The 10,631-nt window shown below is 32.6% G+C and overlaps 1 protein-coding gene across 1 annotated transcript in view; it reads right to left on the bottom strand.

Moving 5' to 3' along the window:
* The window catches only part of LOC144981101 (uncharacterized), an 860,429-nt gene that overhangs the window by 428,539 nt on the left and 421,259 nt on the right, over window positions 1-10,631 (bottom strand). The gene's annotated exons all lie outside the window — the stretch shown is intronic.

Here is a 10,631-nt window from a genome sequence, read left to right as displayed (position 1 = left end):
CAATCCAGAACAAAGACAGAGAGCAACATGGAAAGGGAATACAGACATTGTGGACAAGTTAGAAGACATAGCAAAATTGACCTCTCTGCCCACCATAAGATCAGGACGAGACCCCACCCACAGAAGAAATTTGTGATCCCACTCTTGGAATGGAGACATGTTTGTTGGTTTTTAAGGGTTTTACGGCACTTTCAACACATTTCGGTCATATCAGCGCCAGTAAAAAGGAAGAAAATTGGATAGTGAAAAGATTCTAGATGTACAATTAAAAGGACTTGAGGAAAAAGTAAGACAAAGGGGAGTGGTTCAAATAGGGAACATATGTAGATTCCAAGAGAGTTTGACATCACCAAATGTCTCACTCAGACACCAGCACAAGATCCCACTAAGATGTTTGTTTCATATCAGGTCATATCAGCGCCATTAAAAAGGAAGAATAGTAAAAAGTTCTAGAATTACAATTAAAGCACCAAAGAAAAGGTAAGCGCTTGTTTGTTTTTAAGGGTTTTACGGCGCTTGCAACACATTTGGGTTATATCAGCGCCAGTAAAAAGGAAGAAAATGGGATAGTAAAAAGTTCTAGAATTACAATTAAAGCACCCAAGAAAAAGTAAGACAAAGGGGAATTGAGAACAAATAGGGATCAGATGTAGATTCCAAGAGCATACCACCAATGTACTTAGTTTGAAATCACCTACAAGTCTCATCCAGACACAAAGCACAAAATCCAACAAAGAGGAACACACTCAAATGCTTACATTATACATTCAAAATAAAAATAATAATACATAACAGAGAGATGATTTACACGGAAAAAAATATCATCTCCCAAAACAATAACTATGCATTTGACTGTTTCCCTCCCAGCTAGGATTCCGGCCAGTGCCAGGACAAAACCAAGTAATCTCATTCCGAGACAAAGACAGAAAGCATGTTGGATAACAGATATATAAGGGGATAGAAGACACAGTATGTACCTCCCTGCCCGCTATGGGAGGTCAGGATCCCCACCCAGTAAAGGTAAGCGCCAACTGTCCACTATATTATAGGGGGACAAAAGACCTCACCATGCAATGGAAGTCAAAATACCCCATCCACACTTCCAGGCGTCCATTAATTGTTGCTGCTACACATCGAACCAAACTTGATATCAAAGGAAACAAACGAACAAAGACTCGTGGTTACAAATCATCACAATATAACAATGTACATTTATTGACAGCCATATCATAATATCAATCATCACATTCATCATCATCATCATCATATTGCCATTATCAATACAGATTATGACCTGTCACCGTAAACAGGTATTATATATATATATATATATATATAATATGCGACCCATCGTCTCAACACAGTATTATGTCGGGATGGCCTATGTGCTCCTTATTGAATTGGAAACAGATGTAGATTCCAAGAGCATACTATCAATGTACTTAGTTTGAGATCACCTAAATAAATGTCTCACCCAGACACCAGCACAAGATCCCACGAAAAGGAATACACTCAAATGCTTACATTATACATTCAAAATAACAAATATAACAATCCATAACAGGGAGATGATTAATTTACAAGGAAAAAAAATCATTACCCAAAACATTAACTATGCATTTGACTGTTTCCCTCCCAGCCAAGGACTACGGCCAGGGCCTGGACAAAACCAAGTACATACTCTCATTCCAAGACAAAGACAGAAAGCAAATTGGAAAACAGATATAAGAGTTTAGAAGACACAGTAAGTGCCACCCTGCCCATTGTGGTAGGTCGAGAACCTCACCCAGATTACCAAACCTGGAAAGTTCAAATTACAAATCAAATCATTTTCACTCCAAATTCACTTTTCGAGGTCGAACTCATCCCGACATAAAACTGATTTAAATTGAGACAACGGATCACATAATAAATATGGCTATATGTCGGAATTGCTCAGATAATGAAAATTAAATCTATAGCCAGAAATATATAAGACTGGTGTAAAAAAAAATAAAAAATTGTTTAATTAAGAAGAAAATAATATTAACCATATTGATTTCTAAAAATAAAATGTCAAATCTCTGATCATTTTAAATTTTAACTTCGCAATTCGTCACCAGTCGGAGTTTATCCCAGTTTCTATAGTACTTTCTACCATATCTAAAAGACCCAGCTACCCAATCAATGCTGGGTGGACAGGAGGGTAGGGGGGGGGTGTTGGGTCAGAAAAAAATCTCAATTGCATCTGGGATTGATCTTAGTGCCTTTGCGTGTGAAGCGAGTGCTCTACCAACTGAGCTATCGGGACCCACCAGGTTTACCACACAGGACATAATAACCGCATTGAGGCGTTGAGTCACATATTATTATGTCAATACAAATTTATACTAAGCTGCTAGAAGCTGTGGATTTTATAAAATAATGTACAAAACAATACCAAAAATGAATATAACTTTCAACAGTTATCATGGTTGATACAAGAGCTGAAAAAAAAAATCCCAAACAAAACACTACTGTTATATTATTATATAACAATATTTGAAGAAAGGGAAGGGGGAAGGGGGGGGGGGGGAGGCGCTAATGGCTCAGTTGGTAGAGCACTCACTTCACATCGAAAGGGACAGAGATGACCCCTAGGCAATATCGAGATTTTTTCCCTTGCCCCCCCCCCCCCCCCCCACTGTTCACCCAGGAGTGATTGTGTCGCTGGGTCTGTTAGATCAGGTGGAAAGTACTTTGCGATACACTATCATCTTATCCAAAAAATAATAATAAAAAAATTTTCATCATATTCTATTTTCGTATTAAAAACAATCAAAAACAAATTCATTATATTCTTCTACATTTTCTAATATTTTCGTATTTTTGCACTGAACAGTCTCATAAAACATGTAGTTTCATAATATTGGTCGTCAATCCCGCCCACAGCTGAGCTGTTTACAATAAATTGAACAAAATCAGGAGGGAAATTATATTTCATCAGAATATGAATAAGGATGAATCTATGATGAATGAAAAAATATTGGGACAGTTGTTTGTTTTTTGTTTTTGTTTTTGTTTGTTGTTTAAAAAACAAACAAAACAATTCAGCTTAATAAATCATATTACATTTACAATACAAGTATTACAAATTATATATAATTTACATGTGTTGTTAAGTAAAAACTACTGACGAGCAATAAGGAGATAGCAAAAGAGAGAAAAAAAAAGAAGAAATTATGCTGAGCATAATGCAAACAGTGAGAAAAAAAATGAGAGAAAGAGAGAGAGAGAGAGAGAGAGAGAGAGAGTAGAGAGTAGAGAGAGAGAGATTGTTGAAAGATATCACAGAAAAAATCAACTAGAATGAATTCAAGGTCTACCAATAGAAAACGTCAGGCTTCATCGCCAAGTCAACAGGGCTTTTGATAACATTAACTCACTCAACCCTAACACCGACTATATCCGTAGTTTAACCGGGGTTACTTTTACCCCATGACGATTTATTACATTTTTTCTGAGACAAATTATAGGCGTAGTATCAAAGCTAATGTTTTTAGTTTTTACATGTTAATGATAGTTGAATAAAACTATCTATGAAGACTACACGTTCATTTTTAATAATTTTTTTCCAATTTTGAAAGTAGCAAAAATCTCTAGGATTGAATGAGTTAACTCTCTTGAGTTCATCGTGACTGGAAAATCGAACAAATTTCTTAGATTTTCTATTCATATGAACTTGAGTGAGTTAAACAATAATCCACCACCTATTTAGCAAACACCAGTTTTAAGGGTTTTTTTACAGTGTTTGCAACACTTTAGGGGTCATTTCGTTTCTGGAAGTCCCACCCAGGTTGAGAGGATTTTTTTTTTTTGACAATATGAGGGGTCAATTTAATGGATCGATAATTGAATGAAGGGTGAGTTTTCTGGCCAAAGTTTTAAATACATGTTCTTCCACAGTATGACAGAAATGATATCCGGAGGAGGGAGGGGGGGAATAGCTAAGCCTTGTGAATGGTAGACCTTGGTTCGGAATAAACGATCAAATCAATTAACGCATCAAAGCGTATATTTTTTCTTTTCTTCGTGTGGTTAAGAAAAGGTCACAGCTGGTAAACAATATATGTGTACAAATCAAATTAAAAAAAAAAAAGAAAAGAAAGATAGTGTGAAACGAAGATAAAAACATTTTTAAAAAAACAAAAACCAAACCAAACCAAAAATAAGACCCCCCCCCCCCCCCCCCCACTCTCCCAAATATATAAGGAAAAGATAAAATAAAATATAAAGAAAGCTAAACAACAAAGAAAGATAAATTGACAAGTATATGTAAGTCCTTCATATGCTTCCATTGCGATTTTATATCATAAAATAATCATAACTATATAGCAACAAGAACAGGAAAATTTTGCTTTCACTGTGCTGCAAAAATTTTATCTAAAAATTAAAAAAAAAAAACCAACATAACAACAATAAAAAAAAACAAACAAAAAAAAACATAAAGAGAAAAAAAAAACAAACAAATGATGAAACACAAAGCACATTTGTAGATAAAGAGCAATCGATGGAAAAAATACTTGATCAGCAAAACTATGCAATACATGAAAAAAAAAATATTAAAAGAAATTTCCCACTTCCCATCCTCCCTTAAAAAAATATACCTCAAATTTCAACCCGAAAAAAACCTACAAAACAAAAAACCACAACAAAGTCAAATAAAAAAAGATATCTAACGTTTAGAAATTATTCAAACTAGGTGGTCATCGACTACAGTGGTTAATAAAAAATATGAAAAAAAAAAAAATTGTGTGGATATTGAACTTAACCATTAAAAAAAAAAAATCAACATTTTGTTTTGCCCTGAAGACAAACAAAATAAAAATCAAAGAAAAAAAAAAAGAAAAAGAAAATAAAAAAGACAATTGACGTAATTAAAATGAAAAAGATTTTTAACAAAAGCAAAATATTAAAAAAAAAAACCTAAAAAAACAAAACAAGAAAAACAAAAAAAAAACAAAAAAACAAACAAAACAAAAAACAACAAACGAACAAACAAAAAAAAAAAAATCCAACAAACTCAAAAGAGCTTTTGACCTTTGAACAGCTGATGAGATCAAATAGTTTGTTTGATTGCTTTTTCTTATATTGGTAATAACTCAACAATGCTTGAAACTATTGGATGGTCCGAAGACAAATATAGATGAGCTTAAAATTTAAAGCACCAAAGAAAATGTATGAAAAGGAGACTAGTTAAAACAAAGAGTACAAGTACACACAAGAAGTAGAGAACAAAAATATTATACAATAGTAAACTAATTTACCCCCTAAAAAATTTTAAAAATAAAAACACCCCAAAAAAAAAAAAAAAGAAAAAAAAGAAAAGAGAAAAAAAAAAAATCCTCAAAAGAAACCAAAACCCAAAAAAAAAAAAGGAATTTAACATCTGACTGTTTTCCTCTCGGCTAAGGAACCCAGCCAACGTTAGAACAACCATTCTAAGAAAAGGACATAAATGGACAAGACAAATGTTGGGGGATAGAACTCAAGGCCAGGGTGCCTGTCTCAATCCAGGAGATCCAATAATCGTTGACGCTAGACAAAATATCCCGAGACATTTAAATAAAAAAAAAAAAAAAAAAAAAAAAAATTTAGCTTGCGTTTGGACCAATATCCATTAAATGTGCTCAAAGCGCTTTGCAAAAGTTTCCAAGATAATGGACTTTAATAATAAAACACATTCTACCGATGCTTAAACAGAATCCCATAGTCGGGACTGATTTCACAAACATTTCTTTTTCATTTAAGTATAATTCAACATCAAAAATAAAAAGGCTTTGAACATCACTTCCGATATACATATTATTATAACAAGCTACAATCACAAAATCCTTAAAAAATAAAATAAAACAATTATACCCAATTCATTCATTACAAAATAAAAAATTAACGGTTTCCTTAAAATAAAGTTTAAGTAGTTTTCATGAACAATAATAATAATAATAATAATAATAATAATAATAATAATAATAATAATAATAATAATAATAATAATAATAGTAATAAAAACAACAACAAAAATAATAATAATAATGATAATAATAATAATAATAATAATATATTAAAAACAATAATAATAATAATAATAATAATAATAATAATAATAATAATAATAATAATAAAATAATAATAATAATAATAATAATAATAATAATATTGTTTATACTGGAATTACCAAATTGCCATTCTAGAATATTCTTTACTCCAAATAACGAATTATTGTCAGGATTTTCAAAAGCAACTCTGAATAAAAACGATTGTTGTATTCTTTTTTTTGAACTTCGTTTCCCCTTTTAACGCAGATTTAAGCGTCTGTGCCACTTTTAGATCAAATCATTACCTAGATTTGGTGGTTTACGAATTGCTTGTGCTATTCGACATGGCTGGCAACTTCCTATGTTTATCCTTCAATTACTTAAAAATATTTGCAATAAACTGAATGTGTTGTTTATCATTTGTTGCTTGGATTTCAAGACGATAAATTACTAATACATAATTGAAAAAAAACAAAAAAACAATTGCGGTAAATATAATTTTTAACGACGTTAACGTTTCAATTGCAGGAATCTCATCTACAAACTGTAATGGGAACCCAGTACTGTTTGTGGTATAATTCTATCTTAGGATTTTCACAGCACTTGCTTTATATTTTGATGTCACATCAACACCACCTGACCTCAACATTCCCCTGCCCTCAAGGGGATTTTCATTCAACAGAATATCCCCGTACTGTTGTGAGAGTGACAAAAGTTTAAGCAAAATATGGGGTTACTTGGGCCAATTTTCTAGAAATAATGTGTGATAAATAACAATGTGAAATTGATTGTAAGCTTCAATTTAATATACAAAAACAGATAAAATGGATGTTTCGGGTTTCCCCTTTATCAACAAAACAGGAGGAATGAAACACTACAGACAAATAAGATAATGTGGTAGTCTCCTCATTTGTCTGTAGTGTTTCATTCATCCTGTATAATTGATAAAGGGAAACCCTAAACGACAATTTTAACTGTTTTTGTATATCTAATTGAAGCTTACATTCAATTTCACATTGTTATTTATTTATTCAAGCAGCAACATTTACTTTAGAAATAATGTGTTAAAAACATTGTTAGATTTTGGAAAAAAAAAAGTTTTTAGACGCACGAATCTTTTCCAAGAAAGTGGCCCAAGCCAAGTATCCCCACATTATGGGTACTCTAAAAAAATAAAAGTTTAAAAAATAGAATGATGTGAAGAAAGCGCATTTAGATTTTTATAGAAAAATCACCATAAAGCACTAGTGTGAACATAAACAAGAGATAGTGAGACGAATAATGGCACATTTTGAAATAACAATAGCAAGAGCATGACAGTTTACACATAACACAAGAACAAACAGTATAGATTAATTGAGCTTCATTCAGTGTATGTAACATTTTTGTGATTGTGACCCAGGTTAAACCGTGACAAATGACAATTTTTATAAGTTTTGAGTTGTGTACCTAAAAAATCTGATAGAACTCTTTTGTTTGAGAGGCAAGCTTTTCATTTCTCCAATGGCGGATTGTGTTTGTAGTCTTATATTCTCGATTTAGTATTTAGAGTACATGGCACAGACACAAAACTGCTATAACGCAATGGGTCACAAATAATGATCATATGTGACCCATCGTCTCAAAACACTATTATGTCGGAACGAACCAGATGCTTAAAAGCCGAATTTAATTATTAAACTGGTCAAAAATATACATTCTTGGCATTAGCACCCTAAAATATGGTATCCATTCTCCTCAATAAATTATATAAACTCAACATAAGTCTGATAATTCTGGCTATAACTATAAATTCAATTTTCAACATCTTTACCAACCCGACTTAATACCGTTTTGAGGCGAAGGGTCACATATGGGAAGCTATGCGGCGTGTTCTCATCTCTTCTTATATTGGATGTTTATACTCTATGGCAAGCCAGTGTGTCATTGTCATGTTTTCCTGTGTCACATCACATTTTGGATTCTATTTGCCATTGATGTATGTCTAGTAGCAGAGATGTAACATTTCATATGGGTAAACATGTGAATATAAAACATTATTATGAAAATATACATATACTAAGATCGACAGTATTAATAATGCATTCTTTACAGTAAACATGTGAAAAAAAAATAAAATTTAATAGGCGACAGCTACACTTGGCAAAAAGGGAATTAATCTTTTTAAACATGAAGAATTCAATTTGTTTAAAATAATAATCTGAAAATTTTGAAAAAAAAAAGAAAAAGAAAAAGAAAATTTAACGGAAAAATGGTAAAAAGTTTGGAACAATGTGGTGATCATAACAAACAGCGTCAGTGATGTATTTTTACAAAACCATATATTCCCATATGTAAACTTGAATTTTGCAATGTAGCATGGAGGGAGAAGGTATTTTCTATTTGAATTATTTACTTGTAATGCACATTTCTAATATTATCTTTAGCAATTCCCTATTATGATGCCAGTAGTCGAGAACCATTTAGTACATAATGGCAAGTAGCCTTTGTGTCTATATACCGATTAGACTTCTTACTTTGCGGTCATCAAAATATTCGTCAACAAAAATACTATTATAAAATCTAAAATGCCATCTCAAAACTGGAAAATAAGCCAATAATGCTTCCATTTTAAAACATCTGCAACTATTTCAAAACTTGACAGAATTTTTGCACGTCCTGTTGCTCATTTTGCTCTTCTGCGTTGCAGCTGACATAATTCACTCTGCTTTCTCGCACGCTTTAGGAATATGAACAAATGTGCCGATTAAGCAGTTTGCATTGAAAGTAGAATTTTTTGTTGGTGTTTGAATGAAAGGGAATGCTAAGTTGCTCGAACAAGATGGCAGTAAGCTATCGTTTATCTCGACTGAACACACAAAAGTCTTTTCTTCCATCTGTTCAGTTTTTATGCTGTTTTGTTATTCTTGTTGGTTGATATTGGATTTTGAGCCTGAAAATGCTTACTATCATTTATTTTGTTCTTTTTTGAAGCTACCAAATTCATTTATTATGTTGTACCATTTGAGTAAAAGTAGCAAATAAGCTGAGAATGCCATTAAGCAGATTGAATTGTTTTATCACATCTCCAATTTCATTCGCCACCAACCCTTCATAGCCTCTGTGATTATCCAGCCAAATAACATCCATTCATTCCAAAAATGGTTTAGGCTCCGGGTTGGAAAATTCTTTTAACTGTCTATTTGTAACTTCACAAGTCTGGCAAAGAGCTTCTCAAAAATAAAAGGTTTTATGCACAAATAAGGGACTCGAACATCCATTAATCCAGATATACAGATAGGATGAGATGGCCGAGTGGGTTAGGCAATGAACTAACAAACTGATGATCAGACTTTGAATCTCGGTACCCTTTATTTTCATTGAACACGAAACAATAACCCCTTTTGCTCATTTTAATTAAAATGCTGCACTTCTCCTGATGTTTGTGTTAATTGAATCTTTTCTCCAAATTGACCCACAGATAACTTTTCCATTCTATTCCAATTCATATTTAATATCATTATTCACATCAATTAACCAACTTATGAACAAAATTCCATGACTCTCCACCATTTTTGAACGACTTTGTTCATGAAATTATTCCTTCAAAATTAATTTAGCATAAAATTAAACAATCCTATGCAAACACCAGCTCCTAAAATTGACCAGAAATGAATCCCAAAATGTCACATATTGCATACACGTTCCATTTACATTCAGTCGAAATTAAAGCAAAAGTGAGCTATACACAATTCTTAAAAGCTCATGTATTCAGAATCTCTCACTTGGAAAAAAACCCCAAAGGTCCAGGCCAAGTTTACTTCAGCAGACAGTGTCAGGGTTTCATGTTGGACCTTCTTGAATTAAAACCGAATGATCTTTAACCCTCTCCTTACCACCTAGAGCAAAATCGCCACATTTGTTACGACACAATATACACTTTTTCTTTTTCAGATTTATTTTGTACATCATAAACTTTGAAGAATGATCTTTGTTTAATTAATAAGAACATAATGCTGTTTTATAGTTATAGAGAGTTTTTTTGAGTTTAAAGAATCAATTTTTCTGCTGGGTAAGCCTGCCATTTTGGGAAAATACTGAAAATGATCAGGAAGCAGAAAGTTAAATAAAAGATATCTATGATAATCTCTGAAAGAACCCATATACCATACTGATGATTGCCCTAAGATGGACCCCACAGGGAGCAAGGAAGAGAGGGAGTCCTAAGGAGAAGTGGATAAGGACCCTAGAGCGCGACATGAAGGCCCGAGGTGAATGTGGGGAAAGATGTCAAAGATGTCAGCAGACTGTAATAGGTGGCTATCTAATTCATGTAGGTCAGCCGTATGTGCAGCTGAAGTACCACAAGGATAAACATAACTGTGATATTACAAAAATCACATCGTAGTAACTTTGTTAAAGCCGTTTTATAGTGTGTGACAGCCCGCTTGTCCTTAAAACCGACAATACAGTTCCTGTGAATTTACCAAGTCATAAATAGCAGTAACACTTTCTATAAAGAAGGTAGAATTTGTACATTCAATAACATTGTAAACATCTTAGAGATTTGGGAAAAATTACATTTAATATATTTCT

This window comes from Berghia stephanieae, chromosome 10 (assembly GCF_034508935.2).
Source record: "Berghia stephanieae isolate SIO BIC M18660-M18661 chromosome 10, UCSD_Bste_1.3, whole genome shotgun sequence".
NCBI lineage: Eukaryota > Metazoa > Mollusca > Gastropoda > Nudibranchia > Aeolidiidae > Berghia > Berghia stephanieae.
Note: the sequence above shows the minus strand (reverse complement) of the source record. Positions and strands in the feature narration are given on the sequence as shown.